The sequence below is a fragment of the Lathamus discolor genome, chromosome 13 (genome assembly GCF_037157495.1).
Source record: "Lathamus discolor isolate bLatDis1 chromosome 13, bLatDis1.hap1, whole genome shotgun sequence".
Lineage (NCBI taxonomy): Eukaryota > Metazoa > Chordata > Aves > Psittaciformes > Psittacidae > Lathamus > Lathamus discolor.
The window spans coordinates 11461510-11487400 of record NC_088896.1 but is presented as its reverse complement, the minus strand read 5'-3'; the positions used below and the strand labels follow the sequence as shown (position 1 = coordinate 11487400).

Genomic DNA, 25891 nt, shown 5'->3' with positions numbered 1-25891 from the left:
TTTGGATAAGCTACAGTACCAAAGCAAGCCTGCCTGACAAGTCAGGGCCTGAAGGAAGCTTATGGGGTTGGAGGGGGTTTGTTATCTTCTTCCCAGGCCCCTTCCACTAGGCAGGAAGTGTGTCCATGGGGATCCATCAGAGGTCCTGCACTGCAGCCCCTGGGTACCCTGGTTGAGATGTTCTGAGTCCTCGCTGCCCTCCCCTTGGGGATGTGCACAGCGAATGGCATCTGTCCCAAAGCTGGTGTCACTGCTATGGAACAGAGGTGCAGCTCTACTGATGTGATGGGCACTCCTGCCACAAGACCCAGGGGATTCCTACGGGGACCCCCAGCACACAACGGCCTCACATGCGTGCGAGCTCTTCCTCATCCCCATCTCTGATAGCTGCAGGGCTTTGAGACATGCTTGGTACTGCCCTGCTATAGGCAGCCCCTGGGCACTGGTGTATCTGTGACTACCCAGGTCCTAAATCAAGTGTGTGGGCTCATGTATTGAGCTCAAGGTTTGGTTATTTCCCTGTTGTCCTGTTGCTGTGCCAGAAAGGCCAGCACCTGTGTCTCGGAGATCATTATCTCGGTGTATTTTTAGACATGCCTTATCGATGCTGAAAGGAGGTGAATCATGCTTGGGAAAGAGGCTGCTGCTCTTCCGAGTGTGTTTTGGAAAACAGAGCTCCAGGGGGAGGGAAGGAGAGCAGCTATGGGGGATGATCCCTGTCCCCCTTGGTTCAGTGGCTCTTTGCTGGAACACGGTGGCTTCTCATGGGGCAATGAGCTGGTTCCTGCAGTGGGAAGGGAGGTGACAGCTTTAAGGGGTTTCCCAGAGCTTAAACCTGTGGCCCCCCTCCCCAGTCCTAGACCAGTGGCCAGTACAGTGGTGACCAGGAGAGGATGGTGTGGAGGTGATGGCTCTTGTCTGCAGGGCTGTATAACCAGAGGCATGCTGAGCCCCTCCTGCAGCCTTGCTGGTGGTCACAGTGCCTTGATGTTCCCCTGAAGAGTTCACCTCTTGGGTGCAGAGCCATGGGGTGATGAAGCCATTGGTTGTCCTGCCTTTTTCCTTCTCTCTAGACTGCCCTTCTTCCTCCTGGATACCTGTGACCCCCACAAGGCAGCTCTGTGAATGGACATGCCGGCTTTTTGCCTTTGAGAGGCTTGCAGGTGAGGTGAGGAAGGTGAAACCTTTGGATCTCTGGCCATGATCATTACCCCCTCCTTTGATATATTCCCCCGCCGCCAACCTCCACAGGGAAAGAAGGTAATTCAGGTTGATGTCTCCATTAAAAAGCTGCAGCAGTCAAGTGGTTGGTTGTGCTGAGAGGGGAATGCCCACAGGTAATTTATCTTGACGTTTATAGAAAGCGTAAGGGTTTACTCATTCATAAACCCAAGGAAGAGGGGGTTTGTCTGCATTGGCTGGGCTCTGGAGCTGCTCGAACATTATTGTAGCTGATGGTAATCGTTTCCGGACGTGCCCCAATATGCCTACGGGGGTTGCATGGGAACAGTAACAATGTGGGACAGGAGAGCAAACCTGTTGGACAGGAACGGGCCCGACCGGAGCTGACAAATCCTCTCCTTCCCTGCCTTTTCTGACTGGCAGGTGAGGGCGAGAGCCAAGGGGAGGACCTGGTGGCTGGCACCCGGGCCCATGGCTTGTTGTAACTGGAGGGAGTCCTCGATCCGGGGCTCTCTGTGCTCTGCAGCCCTGAGGAGCAGTGGGGAATGCTTTGTTTTCAGAACAGTGTTTTGGTGCGTGTTGTTCAGGCCCAAGGGGAGAGCTGCTCTGTGCAGGGTCTGCCTCCAGCCTTGGAGCTGAGCGAGCAACTGCAGCATCTTGAGATCACTTCCTCTGCTGGTATCTGTTGGTTTGGGGAAGGTCTGTGGCTTCCCTTGAGCATGGGAAGGCTTGTGTGTGTGTCTGGGGGTGTAGGAGCACTCTGTGCTTTGGGGTCTGTGCGAGTGCCCTGGCTTGCAGAGCTCTTCTCCTCCCAACACGCAAACCTTTAGCAGGTCTGAAGATAGTGAAGATGCTCTGGCCCATCTGTTTTTGCTGTTGAGATGCTCATATCTCTCCTTGGCAGAGGACCGGGTATGTTAGGTTATCATAAAGCCCGTGGTGATATTCTGGCTTTTTAGGGCTGACCTCGTGGCACTGGGTTTCTCAAGATCCAGGTGTCAGAAGCATTATCATTGTTAATCCCCCTGTAATCCAACCGGCTGAGGAACATCAATCTCCCCATTGCTAAGTTAGCAGTTGTGTTGGAACCATCTGGGAAGGGCGCACTGGAGAAGACCTGCAGGTCTTGATTTACAGAGCACCAGCGGTGTTTGAGTTCCCAGGCTCTGATCCTCAGCGGCTGGAGCTGACCCTTGGGCGCCCATCCTTAGAATGTGGACTATGACAAAGATAGCAAGAGCTTCCCAAAGAGACCTCCTGGTGTTTCTTAATGCTATAGGATGTTAAATAAATACACCGAGCTGCAGTGACCCTGACATGGGTCTCAGCTGATGGGGAGTACCCAGGGATGCATTGCTGGCAGCCCATAACCAGACCCATGCTGCTGCAGCACAGAGATGCTGAGGACTGTGCAGCTTGGGGCATCAGCTGGCTGGCTCCCAAAGCTGCATTCTTGGCTCTAAATGGGTTTTTCCCTCTTTTGCTGAAAAATGCCCAGCTTGGGACTGATTCTTGGTGTTGGGCATCAGGTGCTTATTGATCCATGGTGTCCACTAGCTGAAAACTGTAGAGCTTGGGAAAACATGGTAACACTGTAGAAATAAAGGGAGCAGCTTTAGCTGCAGGATGGCCGTGTTTCAGCTGGGTGCTGCTGGCATCTCATAGCATGGATAACCCAACTCCCCCCCCCTCGTGAATGGGAGGAGAGCGGACGTGCCCGTGCTCTGCTGGCCGGGCAGGGCTGGCCTGCTCCTGTGTTTGATAAACAGCAGGATGAACGAGGAGAAACCTGCCTGGAATTGTCTTAAGGTGATAAAATTCCTGTGCTGCTTGAGTGCACTGATTAGCTCGATGTGAGATGACGCTGGGCTCGGCTCTGGGACTCTCCCTCCCCTCAGTGTGTCTCCTCTGAGCACCCAAGCAGCTTTGTGTCTGTGCTCCCCATATAACCATGGTGATGCCATGTGGGTGATGGCTCCGAGTGCCAACTTTCTGTACCCCCGGGGGTGTGGGGCTGGCTTCACCCCCCTGCACCCATGCTCTGTGCCTGGCCGGGTTTTCCTCCTGTCTCTTGGGAGCGGCCAAGCCACAGTTTTGGCAACAGCATCTCGTGGGGAATGACGTTCCCAGTGTTTGAGCAGGTGAGCCCGAGCAGTGACTCAGATGCACCCTGCTGCTGCGGCATCATGCCAGGGCCACCGGGGCTGTGGGGTGTAGTGGGGTCCTGAGCCTCATGGGGGGTGCAGTGCCTGTCCTTACGAGGGGTTTTAGGAGCTTGGGATGATCTAAAGCTTGATTGAACAAAGTGCTTCGTCACTGGCTTGGTTTGAGGCGAGTGAGTCACTGGTTGAGTCACGCTGTTCCATTGCCAGAAGGGGGACTGGAGAGGGGGACACTGCCTGTGCTAGATGTGACCCAGCTGCACAGTCCAAAGCTCTCCTGACACTGCTCTCATGTAACCTCCTTACTGGTGTGCTCCTGGAGCTGACTGGAAATGCATCCCTGCCTCCCACACCTCCTTTTTTCACCCTTAGATCTACTTTTTCAGCAATGACTTCTCCTGAAATAACCTGACCCCGAGGTGTTGGCGCAGACCCTGCCTGCAGCACTGGTGGCTGCTCTCACTGCTGTTGCTGCATCTTGCCCTGCTTGATGCTCTTATGAAGCAGCAGCTCGTAGGCTTGCTGTGGTGGGGTGAACAACGTGGGGGAGCCCTAAAGCTTCAGATCAGGCTTGGGGTGAGATCCCAGACTGGTTTGGGTTGAAGGGACCTTAAAGCTCCTCCAGCTCCAGCCCCTGCCACGGGCAGGGACCCCTTCCACTGGAGCAGCTTGCTCCAAGCCCCTGTGTCCAGCCTGGCCTTGAGCACTGCCAGGGATGGGGCAGGTCTCAAGCGGTGCAAACAGAGTTGGACGTTGGCTTTAACCCCGATCTCACGCTGCCGCGGCTCCTTCGCTGCCCGCAGGACCCCACCACGGTCACCCCCGGTGGCCGGGGGCGTGGCCATGACATCACCGCCGCCGCTGCCCATTGGCTGCCCCGCTGGTGATGTCATCGTTCTGGACCCATTCTTTCCCGTGCCGGGATGCGGCGTTGCCATAGGAACGCGTGGCTGGTGGGGGGATGCTGCGGGATAACCGTGCATCAGCCCGGGGTGGGATAACTTGTGTGCGGTGAGTTACGACTTCATTAAGAGAGTTTGCTTAATTAAAGTGAAGTCCTGATGTGCTGACAGGCGGTGCGGGTGGGAGGGATGCGCCTCTGGAAAGCAAAACTCCCAGCCAGCACCTTGAGCAGCCTTTGGAGCAGCCTCTCCTCTGCTCTGTGTCTTCAGGGAGTCTAAAAGTTTGCACTGTCTCGTTTAGCAAGACTTAATCTTTCCCCAGCCCAGGTGAAGGACCTGGCTGCTGTCTAGCTGGAAGGAGAAAGTTAAAAAGAAAGTTTAAAACATTGGACAAGAAATGCAGACAAACAATTTCAAGGGTGAAATGTCTTTAGAGAAGTGAGTTGAAAGCAGCCAGCCCCTTGGGGAGCAGGGGTTGTGCTGCTGCCCTCCTCCAGCCTTCAGTCACCAGCCCACTCTTGCCTGCCACTATTTCCAAGGACAAAACAAAGCCCTTTAACCCAGAGTTCAACTCTGACCTTGCTATGGCAGGATTAAAATCTCATGAAGATGGACAACTTGACTGCAGAAGTTTAAACCCCTCCCTCCCTTCTCCTCCCCTCTGTTTCTCACTCCTTTTCTTTCCAACTGGCCTGGTTTGCTGCTGAGAAATAGGGAAAAACGGAGAATAGACCTCGGCCTTGTGGGTGCTGCTGTCTGGAAGATGACGCAGGCAACCCAGTGCTGCTGCAGCCCAGGGACAGATGCACAATTTGGGCTTTATCTTCTCCCTCTTGCATCTGTGGCTCCGCACTTTGCTGTCAGGGTTTGGTCCTTGGGTTTGGAGCATCTCTCCAGAGGCTGGTGATAGGGAAGAGCCCACGTGGCTGTTGGGGCTGCACTGTTGGCACCAGGGGCAGATCCCTCTGCCTGCCCTGCCTGCGTCTCCATCTCCTGAACGTAACTGCTGCTCGTTTCTCACAGCAGGACAGAGGTTTTAAATATGTGTAGGTAGAAGGGAGAGGGAGGGGGGTCTCCATCCTGCCTCTGGCTGCAGGGACTACTATAGAAGCACTGCTAATGCTTGTTTTCTCAGGGAAGAGAGGGTATTTCCCCTAATATAATCTAAACCCTGGTTTGTTCTCTTATCTCTTGTACTCAAATCTGGCTTTAGAAACAGTTCTAGTGAAAAGCAGGGGTTTGAAAGGTGGCATGGAGTGAAGCTGCCTCCAGCCCTGGGTAAGCAGGGGCAGCCCTGTTGGCAGGGTCTGAAGTGGCCCTTGCTTCAGTGGGGATGTGGAGCGTGGATTTGGCGCTTGCCATTAAGACCTTTTGGGAGCATCCCCAGGAACAAGGGGAGATGGGGAAGGATGGGGAGAGCATCTCTGCTGTGCACACATCCAAATTATCCCAAGCAAAACTCCACTGCAGGCAGGAGGAATTGTGTAAATCAGCTTTGTCCTGCTTTGGATTCCAACAGCCTTTTGGATTTCTTTCTTTTGCTAAACCCTGTGCCATCCTCTGAGGACCAGGGAGGGCGAAGGGGGAGGACGAGCCTCCTGGTTTTCAGCCTGGTATTACTAAGCAACCATGTCCTGAAATTCACAGCCCAATGGAGAGAACTTTGTTTACCAGGAAGAAAACACTTGAAAAGGGGAATCTTTGGCGGAAGCATGACGGGATTAACGCTGGGGTTTCTTTAGGCAGTTTTGTTGTTTTTCAGGGCCTGACCTTGCTGCTCTGATTTGCTTTTGCCAAGCGACTCTTTCCCTGCCCAATTTGGAGCGTGGTATTGTGCTGGGGTGGGAAGGGGGAGGTGGGAGAGCCAGGTTTGGCAGCTCGAATGGGAGCCTGAGATTATCTGGTTTGGAGTCGATCATTAGATGCTGGTCTCCTGAAAATCCCATTGTAATTAATTTTCTCCTGAATTAATTAAAGGAATTGAAGGGAGGCCGGCCCAGGGACATGTGGGGGGAGTTTTTCTGGGGTGATATATAGGTTGTTGGCAGTGGGAATTAAATCACCTTTCTCTCCCTTCCCAGCCTGCTTTTAAAGCTGCTCTCATCTCTCAGCCGTGACCGGTGCGTGGGCAAAGGTGCAGGGTCCTGGGCACAGCGTGTTCCTGTTGAAACTGTCCCAGATGATGATTCAGGGTGTTTACTCCTTGCTTTCTTCTGTGTGCCACTGGCACAACCAGCATTGAAGTGGGATGGGGGGGATGGAAGGATTTGGGGCTGCTTAGGATGTGTTCCTCAAGCATGAGGAGGAGGAAACTGCATCCCAGTTGCTGGCTCCAGCAGAGGAGAGGGTTTAGGAGATGTTGGTTTGTTCTCAGCTTTGCTGTGTCTTTGCAATGTAACACGGGTGGAATTGCTGCCTTAGCTCTGCTCAGAGACAGGGGAGCAGGCAGTGATGCCATGAGCCTTTAGTGCAAGATGCTTGCACTGAGAGGGTGTAGGAATGGTGGGGCTGTGTCTTGGAGGCCCTGTGTTCCACAGAAAGGTTTCTAGCATCATTCCCAGCTTGGCTTCCTGCATCCAATTCTATTGGTGTCAAGTAATAGAAATGGGTGTGCATTGATTTACACGCTGCCTGGTAGAACCATAGAATAGTTTGGGTTGTAAAGAACCTTCAAAGGTCACCTAGTCAAACCCCCCTGCAGTGAACAGGGACACCAATACAACTGCTGTGCATAGGTGAAACTCCTCATGCAGGGCAGTCCTTCCCTTTACCTCACCAGCATCTCTGCCGGCTGCCAAACACACATGGGGAGGACGGGGAAAATCCCTGTTGGCTTTGACAGGGCTGTGCCTGCAGCATCGTGCTGGGTCTGGGGCTCTGGGTTACCTTGTACGTGTCCTGCTTGCCCCCAGCTCCAGCTCGGGCCGCTCTGCGGTCAGCGGTGGCTAATCCTTCCTTCCCTGCTCCCGGCTGGCGGAGGCGGGTGCGAGGGGAGGGCAGGCTGACGAGCATGGGAATCTGGAAGCCTATTCAGCTGTAATTATTGGCCTCAATACGGAGTGAGAGGGAGAAGGGGGGAGCTGGGAGAGAGGGGAAGACCCAAGGGGAAAAGAGATGGAGATTCCTCCGCCTCCCTCCATCGCCAGGGAAAGGGAGCAGGATGGGGGCGAGGGGAGGGCTGGAAGGGGGGATATCTTCAGACAAATCCTCCCTCCCCATGCCGAGGATGAGGAGGGTGGTGGGGCTCTGTCCATCATCTCCTATGAGCTTCCTGCTGGCCAGCTGGTCCTGGGGGATACCAGTGCCAAGCTGTCGTCTTGGTGTCAGGGTCCCCCCAGCCAGCTCCTGACAAGCTGGTGGTCATGGCATGGTGCAATGTGCTATCGCACCTGCTTAATTAACCTCAATTAGTCCAAGTGCTGCTGCCTCTTCAGGCACTGGTGCTTCCTGGGAGTATAGGCTTAAGGGAGGTGATGCTATATCCAATGTGCCTGATCTGGAGATGGGTTTGGCGTATCCAAACCTACAGCTGAAAGCGGGGTTGGGGTGCCTACATTTGCAAGGCACCCTCTATCTCTGTATCAGCCATACACACGGACCTCACAGGTCCTGTGACACAGGGACTTGAAGCAAGACACTGGTCTGCAGGTCCTTCCACCCGTTTGGGAACCCCTGCCCTAAGGGGGTTTGTTGATCCCTGGCTTTTCCAGTTTAGGATGCTTCTGAAGTAGGCATTGAGGATGCTGGATCCAATATCTTATGGGAGGAATCATCTGTGGTGCTGTAAATGGAGACTGCGCTGCTGTTTGTTCCAGGAGCTCTCTTCTTATCACCTGGCAGAGGGTTGCTTCTCCTGGCCTGGTTTCACCTTCCAGAGTGACTGTCAAATGTGTCTTTCCCTTCTATTTCAGCAGGGCTTTAATTTATCAGGGTTTGGTACATCCTTCCTGCCAGATTACCCACAGAAGGTATACTTAAGGCTTAATCCCATCTCTAACAAGCTGTGGCGCATCGTTTGGCTCTGGTGTTATCCTGCACAGCATCCAAACTTAGTTGCATTATGGGGACCAGAGCAACGGCAGCTCCCCCCCCCGTGCAGACCAGGTCTGACGGTGCCCTGTGTGCACCCAGGCATCCCCATTAACCTCCTTTTTCACCCCAAATCTGGGTGATTTGCAGAGCTGCAGTGAGCAAGGGCTCAGGTTGTGCTTCCCAGGGCTGAGCTCCCACTGTTCTCCATCAGTCCCGGTCCTGTTCCTCTCCCTGCCACTGCATCTTCGGGGCTACAATGCTGAGGGTAATAAAACCCCCGAGGTCCCTCTGCCTTGCTCTGAAAGGGAGCTTTGTCCCTGCAAAGAAATGACTTGAAACTGATCTGGGGGAAGGCGATTGTTATCGGAGGGCTCCTGAACTGTTTGGATCCTGACTTTGTCAGAGATCTTGTAATTTAAACTTCAAGCTGCTTATTAGAAATCCGAGAGAATAGGTTAATAATAAAAAGCAGACTTTCCCCCCCCCGCTTTGTTCCCGTGTTCCTGTCGTCCTCTTTCTCTCAGCTGCTGTGGACATTTAATCACCCGATACCCCCCCTCCTCCCGCGTTGCTTTTAGCTTTTCCAAGAGTGGGATAAAATGCCGAGATGTTTCTTTTTGAGCTCTGCCAAGGAAGGCTCACGCAGGGCCTGTCGCTGCAGTCCCTGTGTGTGCCTTTGGGAGAGCTGAAAGGAGCTGGGGGGGGAAGCCAGCCTGTGACTTGTGTTGGTTTGGGGGGGTCCCCTCCACTGCAAGGGGTTGGAAATCCATCCAGGTGAAAGGGGTCCCCTTCTTCATGGGGGTCCCACTCCAAGGAGTGCCACAGTCCCCCTTGGCTGCCTGTATTCAGCCCAATGTCCTGCCCTGCAGGGGCTTGGAGTGGGATTTGGGAGCTCTTCCCAAGACTGATCCTCATCCAAGTTCCCTCAGCTGGGCAGCAGCTCCCTGGCCCCGAAAGCACCCGAAGGAAACGTGTTTGGACATGTGCAGGGTGTATTAGCATTCCTGCTGTCCTCCCATACTGGGGTGGCCACTTGCTATGGGGTAGGACCCTGCTGGGACCATGGTGCTGTTGGGAGAAGCATCCCATGGGGTTCCCTGAGGGCTTTTGTATGGTGTGGGGGGGGCTTGGCGACAGGAGGTTCCGCTCTGTCCCTGTTCCCTGCTGCTCGTCCCTGCTAACAGATTCCATAGCCTGGGCAGGGCTGGGACCGCAGCGCCAGAGCCTGTGTCTGGCTGTATGGAAGCGGCTCCCAGGGTGCAGGAATGCAGAGGGTCGGGTGGGATCCCGCATGGGTGACCCCAGTGGGTGTGGGACCGGTGCTGGCGGAAGCCGCCCCGGCAGAGCCATGTTGTTCTCTGTGCTCGGGTACCTTCGGGTCATCCCCTCGGCTGCTCCTCTCGAGGCAGGGAGGCTGTTTTCTTACTGCTGTGGCTGCCTCTTGTGGGAGTAAAAGCATCCGAGCTGAGCAACCGGGCAAGATGCTGTGGTTCTGGTGTGGTTTGGAGGCGGCCACCAGGCAGTTACTCACCCCCATGTAGCTTGGACCCTGCTGGTTATTCGTGTCCTGTCCCTACAGGCCCTTGCCCAAAGCCCCTCTCCAGGTTTCCTGGAGCCCCTTTAGGCACTGGAGCTGCTCCATGGTCTCCCCTTAAGGAGCCTTCTCCAGGCTGAACCAGCCCAGCTCCCTCAGCCTGGCTCCACAGCAGAGGAGCATCTTACTCTGCTGAGCTAAAGGGAACGTGGTTTTTGAGAGGCTGAATTACATTATCCTTTCAAAAGAAAAAAGCCAATGTTCTAAAACTGTTACCTTTTAGGAAATCCCCCTCCTCTATATCTTCTACATAATGTTTCTAACCACATCTATCTCCCCTCTCGGGTCCACAGCTTCCCATCAAGCAGGCTTGGGTCAGCCTTGGGCTGTGAGGATGCTCTCGGTGGTCCTCAAGGGGAGTGAGGAGCCTCGCAAGGGCATCCTGTGGGGGTCTCACATAACCCGGTCCAGTTGTGCCTGGTGCAGAGAAAAGTGATTGCAGCCAGGCAGGGTTTGACATTCCCACTCGGAGCAAAGGCTGGGCCTCAGCCAGGAGGAATCTGGCCGTTTCAGCTCTTACAGAGGCTGCTGGATGCCGATGGCTCCCGTGGCTGTTGCTGGCTAAGAGGAGTTAGAGGGACACAGAGCTCAGCCGGAGCCGTGCCTTGTTTGCAGATGTGGCAGACCTGTGGTTAGTGGCTGCAGTTGGGCTCATTGGAAGGGGAACGCCAAACTCTCCATGTTCTCTGCGTGCAGTCGTGGCTGCGAGCTCTGGACCTGTTCAGGCGCCCATAGAGTGGCACTTCAGCCCCTGTTCATGGTGGGCGAGGGGACGTGTCCCTGCTCTGTGCCCCTGCGCTGGCACAGGCAGCCACAGGGGAGAAGGGGAGTTGTGTTTGATGTGTCTGTAGGTGCTCCCGAGCAATTTCCTGCTGGGCCCAGGTTATGTTGGTTCACATTGGCTCCTGCTCTGGATGCCACTTCCATGACATCATTTGGCTCTTGAAGAGTGGAGGAGGTGAGACACTTGCGAGCGATTATCTAGTGCAAATAGCCCATGGTAAATAGACTCAGCAAAGTATTGACACTGAGACTGTTTCTCTTCCTAATTTCCTCTTTGGGTGAGTTTGCCAAGTAGCCAAAAATAGAGGGGGGGGGGGACACCCAAACCCTTCCATCCCAACCTTAAATGAAGACTTCAGACTTCAAGTCAGGGCATAGAGCTACTGTCATCCAGCTTAATTGTGTTAGCAGTTAATGACATAACTTCCATGTGGGATCTTGGCGTTGGGCTAATTTTAGGAAGTGAGTCTCTATTTAAGCTGTTTATGTTAGTTGGGGATCTCCCTCCTGGACTGATGTTCTCACTATTACACTGGTGGTCCCTGCCCTGAACGGAGCTGACTTTTTTTGGGACAGATTGTCCTGAAGAGACGTTAAAACTAGTGCCTGTTGACATGTTCCATGGTTGCCTCTTATGTGAATGGCACGCAGGGTGGATTCATTTCTAAGGTGAGGAGGAATCGACACAATCCTGGAGGACTGATGCACCCAGATGATGATAACCAGCAGTTTTCCCATCGGAAGAGCGTTGCTTCCTGTCCGATCTCTGCCCATGGAGCAGGCACTGCTGCCATGCTCCCCTCCTCACTGGCTATGCATGGGGTGAGACCCGGCTTGATGCTGGGTGTCCGGCTGCATCCCACACACTGCACTCTCAGGCTGGCAAACTTTAACCAACAGAGCCCGTTTTTTATTAACCTGCATTTCCTCCCGGTTCCAGCATTACCTCTGCAGAAAAGAATCTGACCCTTGCCTCTCAGCATCACCTCCACTTTCCCCCCCACCTCTTTTTCCTCTCTCCCCCTCCCTTGGGTGAACTGCAGAACCCTCGAGGCTCCCGTGCTGGCTGAGCCACCCCTGTGCTGGGTCCCCTCCTGCCTCTGTGCAGAGCCGTGGGGGAGCTTTGGGGCTGGCACAGCAGCACTAAGCCCCTCGTAGGTCCTTCTTAATTCAATTTGAAATGTGCTGGGATAAGAGGGCTTTCGGAGCGAGTCAGGTGCTGGGCCATGGGCCTGACCGACTGCCACAGGCTAGCACTACCACCCGCAGTCCTGATCCCCGGGACATGTGCACAGATTACGGAGAAATCCCTCAGCAATGAGGCTGCTTTAACTCCTTCGCTCTCTGGGGCTTTTGCACGGAGTTCTGAACTGGTCCTGGCACAGGGATGTGCTGCGTCCCTCTGCTGCCTTCCCAGGGCTGGATGAGCCGATGGCATCTATGCCACCAGTTCTGATGCTATCTCCATCACCAGCGTCAGGGTGAAGGTGCAGCAGCCCTTATGGGTATGTGCAACCTGGCCGGGGAAAGTGCCATCTAAATGTCTTCTTTGGATGCAGTGTGTAACAAAAGGAACATCTCCCAGGCTGGGGCTGGCGATAAAAGACGGAGGCTTAGGGTCATGGTTTTGCCAAGGAGGAGTGAGTGAGGGCATGGAAGCAGACAGTGTCTCAAGGGGAAAGCTCTGTGCAATGCAATGGGATGACTGGCTTTCTTCTGGGAAATGCTGTGCTTGCTTCAGCCCAGCCCATCTGGGTCCAGCTTCCCAGGGAGTTTTGCCTACCCAGCCTGCAAAATGGGGCCACACACTGGTAAATACGAATAAATAGGCCAGAGCTGTGCTTTAATCATCCTGCCAGCTCCGAGACGTGTTTTACACTGCAGCTTTGAGCTCTGAGTACCCCTCTTGTGCTCCCACCTGCATCAGGCATCTTACACCACGTGTATCCATCCAGCATTGAGCTGACCACACCATTGCCAGAGGCTTTTTGGGCTTCTTAAAACAAGCAAAAGATTTTTCCATCTTCATTTAGAAGGAAAATAAACCCCAAACTGGAGCAGCCCCATCTCCATCCTTTGGGCACCTGGGAGGTTTTACAGGGAGGCTTTGCCAGATGGGTGCTCAGTGGGGTTGAACCGTGCCCTGCCCCTGTTCCTGAGGGTTTCCCTGTGTGTACACACTGGTTTCCAAAACTCAGCTTGCCTGGGATGGGTGGGAGCTGGAAAAAGCCAGGCAGGGCCATGCACAGGGCCGTGTGTGACTTGGCCTTTTGTCCCAGCTCCCACTTCTTGCCTAGTGCTTTGCTCTAATGGCAGCGGGCGTTTGAAGCAGGAGGGGAGAGGTGGTTTAGGAGGAATATTAAAAAGCAATATTGCAGCTTGTTGAAGTACATGGAAGCCTCCTTCCAGCCTGGAGTTTTGCTGGAGTCAGGGCTTTTTCTTTCCTTGTCTCCTATTAAATCACAGCCTCCCGAGGAGCCTCCGAGCCGGGCGCTCTGGGCACGTTTCAGAGCCGGGCCAAAACCAACAGTTATCTCCAGTTTCAGGAAATTTGGAGCTGTGGTTTAGCAGTGTCTTCTCGAGGCCTGACAGATGACACAGGTGCCTTTAACGTGCAGCCCGTGCCAGCCCTGCCTGCCGAGGGCATTAATCATGTCGACAGGTTGCGGTGGGGCACGTCGCTCTAGGTGGGTCTCCTGGCTTGGGAGGTCAGGGGTTCATGTATGAACATGGGCTTGCAGCCGGCCCTGCTCATGGATGGACCAGGACGTTGGATCAACGTGACCCATGGTGCTCTGTGGTTCGCTGTTATTTCCCCAGGCAGTGAGGAAATCGCTCTATTGCTTCCTGCAAAGAAATGGAGGTCAATTTTTATAGGCTGTTATAAAGCCCTTGCCATTAAGGAAGGGCTGAGGGAATACTCTGCTTGCTGGAAAGTTGACTTTCATGTTTTCTGCAACTGTTTTGATCAAATGTATTGAGAAGTCGGCACTCCAGATGCTCCTCTTCCCCCTGTTGTGACCCCAGCTCCTCTTCTATTGAACCTTTGATGGTTTGGGGTTCCTGAGGACAACAGGGAATTGCCTCAGCTCAGTGAGCAAGCCAACAGTTTTCCATGCTGTGTTGGTAGATCCCGGGATCTGCCAAGCTCAGGGTTTATTCAGCATCTTGATGTGACTGGAAAATCCCACTCTTATGCTAGGGGCATGTGGATCGCAAGCTCGTAGGAGCTACTCCCCAGATGCCTGCAGTCGGGAGGAAGGATATGTTTTATCAAAGTGAGTCCCTGCTGTTTGAGTTCCTGCTTAAGAGCTTGATAGCATCTGAAAACCAACACGGGGAAGTAAACAATGACTCTGGTTTTATTTTAGTCCTCTTTTTCTCTCTCCCATTATTTAACTTTTTAATTGCTTCAAGAGGAGCTGAAAGCAGAAGTCCCAGCAGATGCCGTGATTTATTTGGGGAGCCTCCGCTGCTGGTCCCTTCCTGTCATCCTGGAAAGAGGAGGAAGTACTTCTTTTAAGGCAACTGGCATGAGTCCTCCTTTGGCTCTTTGCTGTAATATTACAAGGTGTGAAAGAGCCCTCTGGTATTTCTGAGTAGATGTGATTCAGGAATAATAAAGACCTGAGAACCCGTCAGAAGATCACCTGGATCAATGAATCATCTGCCAGATACGGCAATTCTGCCTATCGAGCTACAGAGCTGAAACTGATGCTGTTTTTGTGGTGGTGCCTTGTGGCAGTGGGACTTGTGGTCACTGAGTTGAGCACAAAGTGTCCCCAGAAGGGCTGCTTTAGAGGGACTTCACCAGGAAAGAAACCCGAGTTGACGGGAGCCACCGCTTAGTGCTGTCTGCAGCTTGGATGAGGAAATTCATGTTTCTGTTGAGCCGTGCAAAGAAAACAAATATCGGCCCATCAGCTGTCTGTGAAGGGAAGAAGCTGCCTGCTGCTTGGGTTTGCCAGTGGCTGGGTAGTGAGCATGGTACCCACATGGCAGTGTGGGGAGAGGCTGGAGGGACCTGGAGGAGGATGGCGATGGGCAACACCAGCATCTCTGGACCTCTTAGGGTGCAAATTATAGAATCCCAGCCTGGTTTGTGTTGGAAGGGACTTTAAAGCTCATCCAGTTCCAACCCCTTGGGGACACCTTCCACTGGACCAGGCTGCTCCAAGCCCCATGCAACCTGGCCTTATCTTACTATCAGCATCAAGGGATTTGTGCACTTTAACCACTACTGAGAGCCTCTGAACTGCTGTTACATGGTCTGCCTTCATTTTACATCCGCTAATAGCTGACCAGGGGCTCGAGAAGTTTGTTGTTGCTTTCACAAAAGCCTTTCCTTGCTGCTTGTCTTCCTCTCTGTGGTTTTCCTCCTGCGCGTTCCCCCCTTCCCTCTTCCGCTCTCCCTTGCTTGAAGTTCAGGGAAAATATGCGCAGCCTTCCCAAGAGAACGTTTTGGCACAGTCCTGACACGTTAAATACCGTAATTAAAATATTTTTGTCATTAACTTGGAAATAATGTTTCTTCCGAAATTATACCCGAGGAGTTTTGTCGCTAATTAAATTGCCAGTTTCAACAAAACCGCTTCGGAAAGGCCGGGAATTGTGAAGCTGCTCTTGCAGGGTCCCTGGCTCTGCTGCCTGCAGCCAGCATCATCTGCACAACAGGGGCAGGTTGGCAAAGGTGGTGTCAGAAAGGATCTGCTCTGGTTGAAGAGCTGACGCAGGCTGGAGGTTCATTGTGAGCGGATGTATTTGGTGTGCTTGGTCCAGGAATGTCTTCCGGAGTTTCCTGGGTTTCTCAGTGATGTGAATCCCATGAGGGCCTTGGTCTGGTTTTGTGTTGGGAAGCCAAGACTTGAGTTTGCTTCTGCTGTGGTGCTGCTGGAGATTTCCCCTCAGGGATGCAGAGTGCCAAGGAGGAGGTGACCACAGGACTCATGTAAGGAGCTGAATCCTCAATCCTGGAAGTGCAATTTTTTTCAAGGAAGCTATTGAGGTTTTTTTTTGCATTAAGAATAGACCTGGTCTGGTTCTGTCTTGGTGGATTTCCAGGCTTGTTGCTTTACACTTATTGTCTTGTCCAGATGCTGTGGTGATGCTTGTGCAATGGTCCAGGGAGCTCAGTGGGGTGGAGAACACAGGCTCTTGAGCATCTTCTGAACTTGGCTGTGGTCCTCAAGGCTCTCTTGAGCATTGCCCCTGATTCATCCCATTCACTTTAAAGGATCTGTTGCTCCTTTAGCAGCTGGCTCAGCTGGAGAGGACTTGATCTCTTCTGGAGTAACTTCACCCACAACTGCTCTTCTAGGGGAGGGCTCAGACCCACCATCGCGTGCTGTGGTTGAGGTCCCTGCCAGGAACACCTGAGGAGATCCCTCCCTTGCTAAGGGAGTCCGATATGGTGAATCATGCTCTAAGAAAGTCTCCTTTAACAAACAAACATCTTCCCTGCTCTTGCACATTCCTGCATGCTCCTAGTGCCAGTCTCCTCCTTCCAGATAGGAATGTGCTGGGAGGTGGTCTCAGCCCAGCTGTGCCACAGCTTTTTGGGGAGTGGGACCTGTGAGGTGCTCCAAGGGCTCCCTATAGCCAATGGAACCTTGGGTTAAACCCGGCAGAGCTCCCCATTCGCCTCCCTGCCTGCCTGCTGCCTGTCCTTGGATCTTGTGGATCCCGGCTGGGTGTTCTCTGTCAAGCTGGTGATCGCAGTTCAGGGCAAGGACACTCTTACATACACATCACCCTGGCAACATTTAGGTTGAAAGCCTTTGAAAAGCCCTGGGTGCATATTATGGGCTATTGCCTTTTCCTGCTTGTGCGCATGTGGGCTGCTTTTCCCGTCACTAGCCCGAGGTGCAGGGAACACCCGAGCTGGTTTAATTAATGTTCCCTGCCTCGTGCTTTTGAAAATCCCTACTTTCCGTGGATGTTTTTGCTTTTATTCGTGTTTTTCCTTTCTTTTTTGACTTGTGCCGGTTCCAAACCCCGTCACAGATCCGTGCTGTGCTCGCAGGGATGGAGTGCGCTGCGCTGTTGTGGTTTATACATGAGCTGATACCAAAGCGGGGTGTGAGCGCTGCGTGGACCTGGTTTGGGCTTGATTGACACAGACTGCCCAAGGGCTTTGTAAGGAGAATGGGTGGCCCTTGGATTTACTGAGTGTATTGCCGAGGTTAATGCGGCATCATCTGGAAAGCCTTTGGGAGGCTGCTTGAATGTAACTCGGGCCAAACTTGTCACAGCTCATTTAGTCATCTAGAAATGAGGAGGCTGAGCTAACTGGATAAGGCAACACACCAGCCCTGGACCTTTAGGTTAGGATGGGATCTAAGCTCCCAGCTCTCCCCTTTGCCTCCCAAGGGAAGCTGGAGGGGATGACCCCCCTGCCTGGTGGGAGATGCTCCTCTCCAAGGAGCTTGGCAGTGCTTGGGACACTGGGAAGCAGGGGTTGCATTTATTTCTCTGCCTGTATGGTCTTTTTTGCTGAGGGCTTTCTGAATATTCAGGCACCTTTTTAAAGAGCAAAGACGATGACACCAAACCTAGTAAATGTTGGGGGTAGTAACTGAGCATATGGGCTGCTTCACTTGGGATAGAGAGGGTGTTTTGCTGACCTGCTGCTGTAATAGTTCTTAATTAAACTCCTTGAAGTGTGCTGATGTGATCACTGACTGCAAGAATGTCCTTGTGTGCTGCTTCCTGAACTTTCTAACCTCAGTTTTGACACATTCTTAAGCTTCTGTGTTAAGTCTAGCCATGGCAGTGTATATTTTAGCAGTGCACTGGAATGCAGACTCCTGATGTTAGCTTTGCTACTGATGCTCCTCAGAAACCCTGGGCCGATTGCTTTATCTCTCTGGATCCCTGTTTCCCCCTGTGAGAATGGGAATATTGCCTCTTTCTGCCAGCACAGGCTGCAAAATCTGTTTAATGTGACTTTTCCACGTGGGAAATGAATAAGTCCTCCTGTGTCTTCCTGTTAACCATTGTGCTGGGCAGTTTGAATAAAGACGCTCTCCAAAGACGTGGTTTTGGTGTCCTAACACATCACAAAGAGGAAACATGTTGGGTCTTGTCTTGTGCACAGTATTTGCTCATAGAAGAGAAATGGGCACCCAGGAAACTTGTGGCCAGGGCATGTGAAAGTGCTTGGGACTGAGAATGGACCAAAGGGCACTTGCTTGTGCCTTGCAATGCATGGTGAGGTCTCTGACTCACGGGGCAGATGGCATTAAAATTGCTGTTCGGTTTTCCTCATTGCAGGGATTAATGGTTGGGTTTGATGATCTTAAAGGTCTTTTCCAACCTGGTTGCTTCCATGGCTCTAATGATGCAGAATTTTGGAGAGCACCAGTTAAATCTGCTTCTCCCCAACCCCACCACTGATGCTGCGTCCTGGGGCTGGTACGTCTGTATCCACGAGCAATACCTTTTGTGGATGGCAAGGTCAGATTAGCTGATGGAATTTCTTAGCTCTGGTGGAACCAATTTTAGGCAAGATGTTCTTGCAAACAGTATTTCATCATAAAACACCGCTGTCAATCACCTGCAGGTGAATGACTCTCAAACACCCAGCCCTAGATTGAAGGAAATGATAAGTAGTTCTGCTTGTCCTAAAAGCTGCTTTTATTTTTCCTTTGGTCTCTTTATTTAATATGTTGCTGGGTAAATAATTATTGGCCTCTTGTACTGCAGAATGGGTGTGGAGGGTCAGCAAGTGTCTTGGAAATGGTTTCAGTTGTGCATTCGATAGCACAGGCTGATGTTTCCACAGGCAAACAGGACTGACCGCGCTGCATTCCTGCAGCCAGGGTGATGGGTGGGTAGGCAGAGGCAAAACCACACCTGAGCTGCTGCAGGAGCTCTCCCCTGCTTGGGGAGGTGGGATGGTGGAGGGAGAGCCTGGCCACCACTGGGTTGAGCCTTTGTTGCTGCAGTGATGGTGATGGATGGACCTCAGCTGAAGCTGCTGGCCTTTGGGGCCCAGTTGCCATGCCAAAAGCTGGGGTTTCCCTATGGCTGGAGTAGGGAATAGCTCTGATTTTCAACAGGAATTGCTAAAACAAGGTGATTTTTTTTCAGTGGCAGGGACCATCTCTGAACTGCAGCCTGGGAATGGCTCTTCCTTGGCTGCCCTGTCTCGGCTGCGCAGCTGGAGGTTAAGTCTTTAATTAGGCACAAGGCATCCGAACTTCAACGCTCATTTACATACCTAACTTATTGGTGGCAAATATTTCAAGGATTGGCTCCGTTCTGGAAGCAGCACCTGAATGGGGTGAGTGGTACGAGATGAGGTGATGCATCTTTCCAAAGGGTGTTTGGTACACGAACACTCCCAACGCCAGGAAACGCAGAGACACCCAGGGCTGGAAACAGCCAGCAGCCAATTTCACGCTGGAAAAGAAAGCGTGTGTGTGGGTTTATTCGGGGTTTAATTAAACACTGGATCAGCCTGTGAGGAAAGCGAGAGTAAATTCTCCATCCCTTGGAGTCTTTAATGGGAGCGAGCCGCTTTCCAAAGCCCTGCAGTCATTGCAGTGCGAGATGCTGACCGTATGCAGGAGCTCACTGCGTGAGCTCTAAGCGTTTGCTGCTGAGCCAGGTTATTAAAACCATCACCCAGGGAGGCTGTGGGTCCATCCCAGCAGCCAAACCACCCCCTGTACCCGCAGCAGGGCTGTGGTGAGCGTGCAATGGACCGTTAGCTGGGGCTGGTTACAGCATATGGCCCATCCTGCCTCCTGCGAGCATCTCCAGCTCCTTTCCCCACCTCTCCTGTTTAACCGCTGTCACTTTTCTCCTGCTTGTTCGCAGGGTTTTCTCCAACAGTTGCTTTTTATAATGGTGATTTTTTTTTTCCTCCCCCTCTCTGTTGCTGCCTGTTCAAGCCCTCGGGCGCCCAGCTCGGAAACGCATTCGCTGGGGTTTGCCCTGGCCTGTCGCAGACATCATCCCACGGAGGCTGGTGTGCATCTGTTTGGCATTTATTAATTGTTGCAGCTTGACGGGGTTTCTTCTGCTTCTCGTGTTTTCTTTTCCAACCCTGTCTGCTTAAAATAGCAGAGCAGTGACGGAGGGGGGGGAAAGATGATGTTCCTTGCGCCCTTGCGTGGGCTTCTTGGGTGCATGTGCTAAATGTTGTTTGGAAACTTTCTGTCTATGGAAATTTGCAGAGATGCAGGTGATGTCCACCCCCTGTCCCCTTCCAGACCACAGTGTTTGGGCGTTCTTCATAGGGTTCGTAGGATGATGTCTTTTTGTCTTTGCTTATCAGTTGAAAATGAAGGTGCAATTAATAGAGACCAAGACTTGTTGCTGTTGAATTACCCCTGTGCCTACCACCCTTCCCTGATACCATTAAGAGAAAATGAGCTTTTGCCACTGACACCTTCAGGTGACCATTGAGACACTCCAGTGCCTATCTTGTGAAGCTCTGGAGAAAAGGATGCTTGGATGCAATATGGCTCTGCATCCCAATGCTGGCACACTGACAGGCTCCGGATTCATTTCCAAGAGCTCTCAGCTCCTCTCTCCTGAGTTCCCTGAACCCTTCCCTGTCTGTTGTCACAGCAAGGGCACAAACACAAGCAGTGGAGTCTCAAAGGTCTCCTGGTTCAGGCGGTGCTTCATCTGCGATGTGTTTGCTCCCAGTTTCCTCTCTCAAAGGCAGAAGCGTTGCGCAAGAGCACGCTCAGCGCTTAAATGGAGACTTCCCACCTTTCCTCTTCTCTGGAAACACTTAGCTATCAGCCAGCTAAGGGCAGAAGGAACTTGTTTCCACTATGATGGTTTTTTTCCCAACTACACCTAATAACATCTTTAGCTGTATGTAATTACCTCAGAAGTGATAGGTTTGTAATTACCCAGCAGAAGCCTGTGGAAAGGATTGCGTTAGCCTTCATCTCGGCAGCTTTATTAACAAAGATGTTCTGGGCTGGTTTGGGATGTGCTGAAACGTCTGCAGTGGTGCTCGAGCTGTGCAGAGCCTGGTGGAGGGCTCTGCCTTGCCCCCACTGTGTCCCCAGCAGCAGGACTTGGAGGAGGTGGCTCCAGTTGCTGGTTTGCTGATGTCTTCTGCTTTGGAGGTTCATCAGGGATGACCGAAGTCCACCCTTTGGTGTTTGCCCCAAACTGCTGCCTTCTCTTGTTTGTCCATGGGTGTTGTTGGGAGTGGGGGTGGGAAGGAAGAAGCCTGTCATTAATTTGCGGAGGTTGTGCTGTGTAGGAAGGACTTGTAAAAGAACCGCATGATGTGAAATCCTTGTATATCTCTGGAAATCAGTACTTGAGGCTTCCCTTGTTTGAACGTGATGAAACCATCAGAAACTCAATGTGTGTAATGCACGTACACTAAGAACGCTCTTGAGGAAATGTGGGGTTTACTCATGGTTTCCTCAATGGGGGAGTAAACTTAGGGGCTCTTCCTTGTGTTTTGGTGAGCAGCTCACATTGGTTTGTCTTTGTTATCCCTCCGACTGGGAAAGTAGTTGATTTGGTCAAATGGAGATGACTCGGCGCTGGGATCATGTATGAGTGCCTTCTTCAGAAGTTTTGAGACAAAATCCCTGGGGATTAGACCCTGAATTGCCATTAGAGATTGATGCTGTTTGAGGGAAATCTGCCCTGATTCTGCTCCCTGCAGCCTGTGATCTGTGGGCAAGTGGTGTTCCCCTTAGAGCTTGTGGCTCCCGAAGCTGGACATGATGCTGGGAGGCACTGCACAGCCCTGGTGCTGTAGTGTTAGTCATGAGCAATGCCCTGCAGCGAAGAAACAGGATTATTTCACTTTATATCTTGGCTTCTTGGGAGTTGCTAGAGGTTGCTCTTGGTCATCTACACTCGTTCACTCGATTTGAACTCGATTTGAACTGATTTGAAGGCTTGGGAATTTCATAGTCGTTGTGTTTCACACCATGTCCTTACCTGCCTTTGGGTCCATGGCTTGTTCCAGGGTGAGATAAGAATTGCCTTTTAGGTCCAGCTGATGACCCCTGTATTACCTGGCAGTGTTGGTGACTTAGTGTGCTATGGTGGAAATGTCGTCTTGTTGACATCTGGGAATGATAAGACTTGGAATAACAAGGTGGGGGGTAACCAGGTTAATAAACATGAAGGTAATTGGGGAACAAGGGAAAAAAGCCAAGCTGGTTAAATAATTTATTTGGTAATTTATTTCCCCCCCTGTCATTTAGGCATTAATAGAGGAAGAATGGTTCATTGACTGGGGCACTGCTCTACTTTGGACAAGGAATTTGTGGTGCTCTCTGCCATGGCTGCCTTGCACAAATCTGGGCAATTAATTCCATCTCTTTATGCTCCTTCTGTTTCGAGGCTAATGATAATAAATTCAGTAACTTGTATGTCTCATGGGGGGAAAAATATGTTGTTGCGCTCAAAGTTGAATACTCTTCATAGTAAGAATCGATATGTATCAATACATAGCAGGAGTAGTGCTCACTGCTGTGAAAAGGCTCAGTTTAAATAGGCGTTTCAAATAATGATACTCCCAACGTTTCAAGCATTAACTAATCTGTATTTTTGCTCCTGGGCAGGCAGCGTGGGGACAGGCAGCGTGGCTTTCAGTTAGCAAAAGAGAAAGTGAGCACAAGCTATATTGTGTTATCACAGCAGATTGTAATGAGCGTTAATAGCTCTAATTTATAAACAGACATAGCAAGTTTAACATATGCTTTTACCAGAATGATCCTCCTTTGGAATGGGCTCTTTATCTTCCCTGTTTCTCCATGTCTTCCAGTCAAGCCTGGGATTGTTTCTATGTGTGTGTTGTTCAGCCCTAGTTGCTGGGCTTGGTTGTAGGCATTGCAGGATCATAGAATCATCAGAGCCACAGAGTGGTTTGTGTTGGAAGGGACCTTAAAGCTCATCCAGCTCCAACCCCTGCCATGGGCAGAGGGACCCCTTCCACTGGAGCAGCTTGCTCCAAGCCCCTGTGTCCAACCTGGCCTTGAGCACTGCCAGGGATGGGGCAGCCACAGCTTCTCTGGGCACCTTGTGCCAGCGCCTCGGCACCCTCACAGGGAAGAGCTTCTGCCTAAGTGCTAACATGCTGTCACATGAAGAAATTGAGGGATGCTGAGGCAGGACAAATGTACCCTCTGGTTAAGGGAACACCACATTAAAAGGAAACTTGTCCCAGAAACCACAGAACTCATCTAAAGATTTGGAGTCTGTGGCCACCGCGGTCCCCTGTAAGGTCCCAAACCTTTCCAAACACCCTCACCCTCTGCATCCTCACCAAGTGGCCATGCACTGCAGGGTACCGCGGCATTTCTGGCTCTGCTGGAGCCCTGCAGGCAACTGTGGGGCTGAGAGGGGAAAATGCAATTGGGAATTGGAAAGCAAATTAAGCCCTTTCGGACTGAATTCTATCAGGCCGTGTTCTGGTATTTGTGCTCCTTTTGTTGCTGCCTGGGTTATGTAAAATTATTCTCTTCTTTACCCTTTAGTTTTAACCCATCTGCTTCTTTTTCTCTTTCTTTCAGGTCCTGGAATCGTGAGAACTTCCAATGACTTGGCAAATCTCTCTGAATCACTGATGTTTTGCTGCCATCTCCACCCATGCCTGTCCCTTGCTTGCTCCCTCGCCGGGTGTCAGTTCGCCAGCCTACGTGCTGAGAAGAAAAGTTAAAAAGGTAAAAGTCTGTAATCTGATTCCACAGTGACCTGTCCAATCCTGTTCCCTGGTACAGCGAGAGCTGAAATACTTGTACTGCAAAACAATGACTTGAGGAGACTAGAGAAGGAAGATGAGAATCTGCAGGGATTTAGTTTTATTCCTTCCCCCCTGCTTCATCTTCTGTTGTCCTCTGACCAAAAGCTGTCAGCTGGAAAGCAAGGGAGAGCATGGGGCTGGGTTCATGGGTAGCAGTGCATTGGGTCCCACTTTGTAGGAGGATGAGGATATGGTTTCAGGCTGCTCGGACTAAATCTGAGTGGCAGTGGCTGCGCTGAGTAGTCCTGGAAGTGACCAGCTGAGATGCGATGGGTAAATCACTGCAGCTCCATAAAGAGCTGTGTGGATATTGTGTTCTTACCTGTGGAGCTCCTGCAACTGTGAAAGGCTTCTACATTGGGCTGAAAATGAGGGGTTTGATGTGTGGTTGGACTGTGTTGGGAGAGGCTGGGCTTTCCAGGACAGTCTGCCTTGAGTCCCAGCCTGATGCCGCTCTTGTAAGGCCAGGGTGCATCTGATGGCGTTTCCTTCCCCTTGTGTTGGATTGAAGAGCTGAGCCCAGGCTCTCAGGGCAGGGGATTGTGGTGCTTTCCCATTATTCCTTTTGCTGTGTGTTTATGTTTGTGCATTTTTGGGCATATGGACTTTTTCCTCTAGCTTCTTGTTGAGAAGAAACTTCCCTGACCTGAGCCCTGGTGCAGGTTGCACTGAGCTTCCCTGCCTCTGTGAAAGGGGGTTTTGGAAAAGCAGCTTCTTCAGGGTTGTCGCGGTGGGCTCTGCGCTGTTAGAAGTACACCGCATTGTGTGAGCTGTGTGGGGTCGGGGTTCCAGCGGTTATGTTTTGAGTTCGCTGCTGTATAGAGAGGTATTCCCATGAACCGCTTGTCCTGCCTCCAAGAGAATTTCCTCCTGTTGGGGCTCTGCTTTTCCCTTTACCGAACCCTCCAGTTTGCTGTTACGTGGAATTGATTACCAAATGTTGCAGAGCAGCTTCCAGCTGGGAACCTGAGTGTTCCTTGAACTTCGTTTTTCTGAGGCTGTTTGGCTGGATTGCATTATTTCCTTCCTTACTCTTTTAGGCATAATATCCTCCAATGCATCCGATAATGCCAACGCCGTTGGTGTAAGGGCCGTAGTGTAGAAAGGGGAGGTTTGGAGAGGTGTGAAACTAGCCCAGGGTCAACTACAGCAGTGCTCGCGATGTGTGTTGAGGCGATCAGTGTTCTCCTGCAGAAGAGGCCACTTTGCAGAAGGCTGTTGTGGTTTGGAGGGGTGGTTTGGGGTTAAGAAGCTTAGGCTGGAGCGGAACTCTCTTCTGTCAAAGCTGCATCCAGCAGAAAGCACTTCTCATGGAATTCATGCAACCAGGGCTCTGTAATGGAAAATCTGCCCCACCTTAAATGCTATCGTATTACTCATGAGCACAAGGCTGGTAATTAACCGAGCTAAAAACCAGATTTATTGCATGTCAGTTATCACCTAACAACTTGGCGTATCTGAGAGATGCATCAGAGGCCGGATGTGCTGGTTTCCCACCTCGGGTAAGAGAGGTCACTTGCCTTGCCACCAGGGGAGATCCAATGCATCTTGCCATGTTTAAATATAAGCCTGCTCACATAGAGTTTAACACCTCTGGGCTGTGAGGTTGTGAAGTGAAATCCTCTGTAATGAGATGAAAATACCTGGTGGTTGCATCACAGTGTTTTGTGTCGCGGTGAAACCTTCTAGCATCTCCTGATTGCTTCTGACATCAGAAATGTTCTCAGGCTTCTTCCCTCCACCCTGCTCCAGAGCAGCTCTGTGCAAGTGCTGTGCTGGATCCGAGCTCTTCGTTGCAGTCCTGCAGGGAAGGCTGTGGGAACCGAGGTGATGTGCTGATTCAGCCGCTCAAGAAGGCGATCTGAAGGCACCTTGCGTGTGTGAGGTAGACAGGTTACAGGATTACAACACCTGGGCTCAAACTGGCAAATCCATCTCTAGCTTCAACTTGCGGCTCAAATCTTACTCTTCGGTTTAGTCGCTGCCCTTAAATCTCCTAGTCTAGGGCATGGTTTATTTCCATCTTATGTTGGAGGCTGTTACAGAGCCCAGGTGCTGCTGAAGCACCACGTCTTATGTGTGTTCAGACATAGACAGTGTTCCGGGAGGTGTGAACTCTGTGTGTCTGCAAACTTGATCCTTTACAAAGTAAGGGGAAATGAAGCATTTGGAATCCCGAAGAGCACATCACTTTGTGGTGCATGCTGGGAAAATGATGTCTATAGTGCAGGCTTTTGAGGTACCCATGTGCAGAAAAGTTCCGGGGAACTTGGGTTTCGTTTTGCCTTTTTCTGTACCTGAAATAACTCATCTGAGTTTGCTCAGGCTGGCAAAAAGTGGAGATGTGACAGCTAAACTAACCTGGCACCTTTGCTCTGAGACCTCCAAGCAGCAGAAGACCCCGAATGCCAGGGAGAAAGCTTAGGAACGTGATGTGAACGGGCTGCTTCATGATTTTATGTCAGCAAGTGTGGCCAGCAAGACAAGGGCAGTG

The 25891-nt window shown here is 51.7% G+C and overlaps 1 long non-coding RNA gene across 1 annotated transcript in view; it reads left to right on the top strand.

The window, feature by feature from the left end:
- Positions 1-1094: 1094 nt before the first annotated feature.
- Positions 1095-25891, top strand: part of LOC136021660 (uncharacterized) — a 123734-nt gene continuing 98937 nt past the window's right edge. Inside the window, exons 1-2 of the long non-coding RNA XR_010615854.1 lie at positions 1095-1163; positions 23168-23317. This is a non-coding gene — a long non-coding RNA (uncharacterized LOC136021660). The remainder of the gene's footprint in view (positions 1164-23167; positions 23318-25891) is intronic.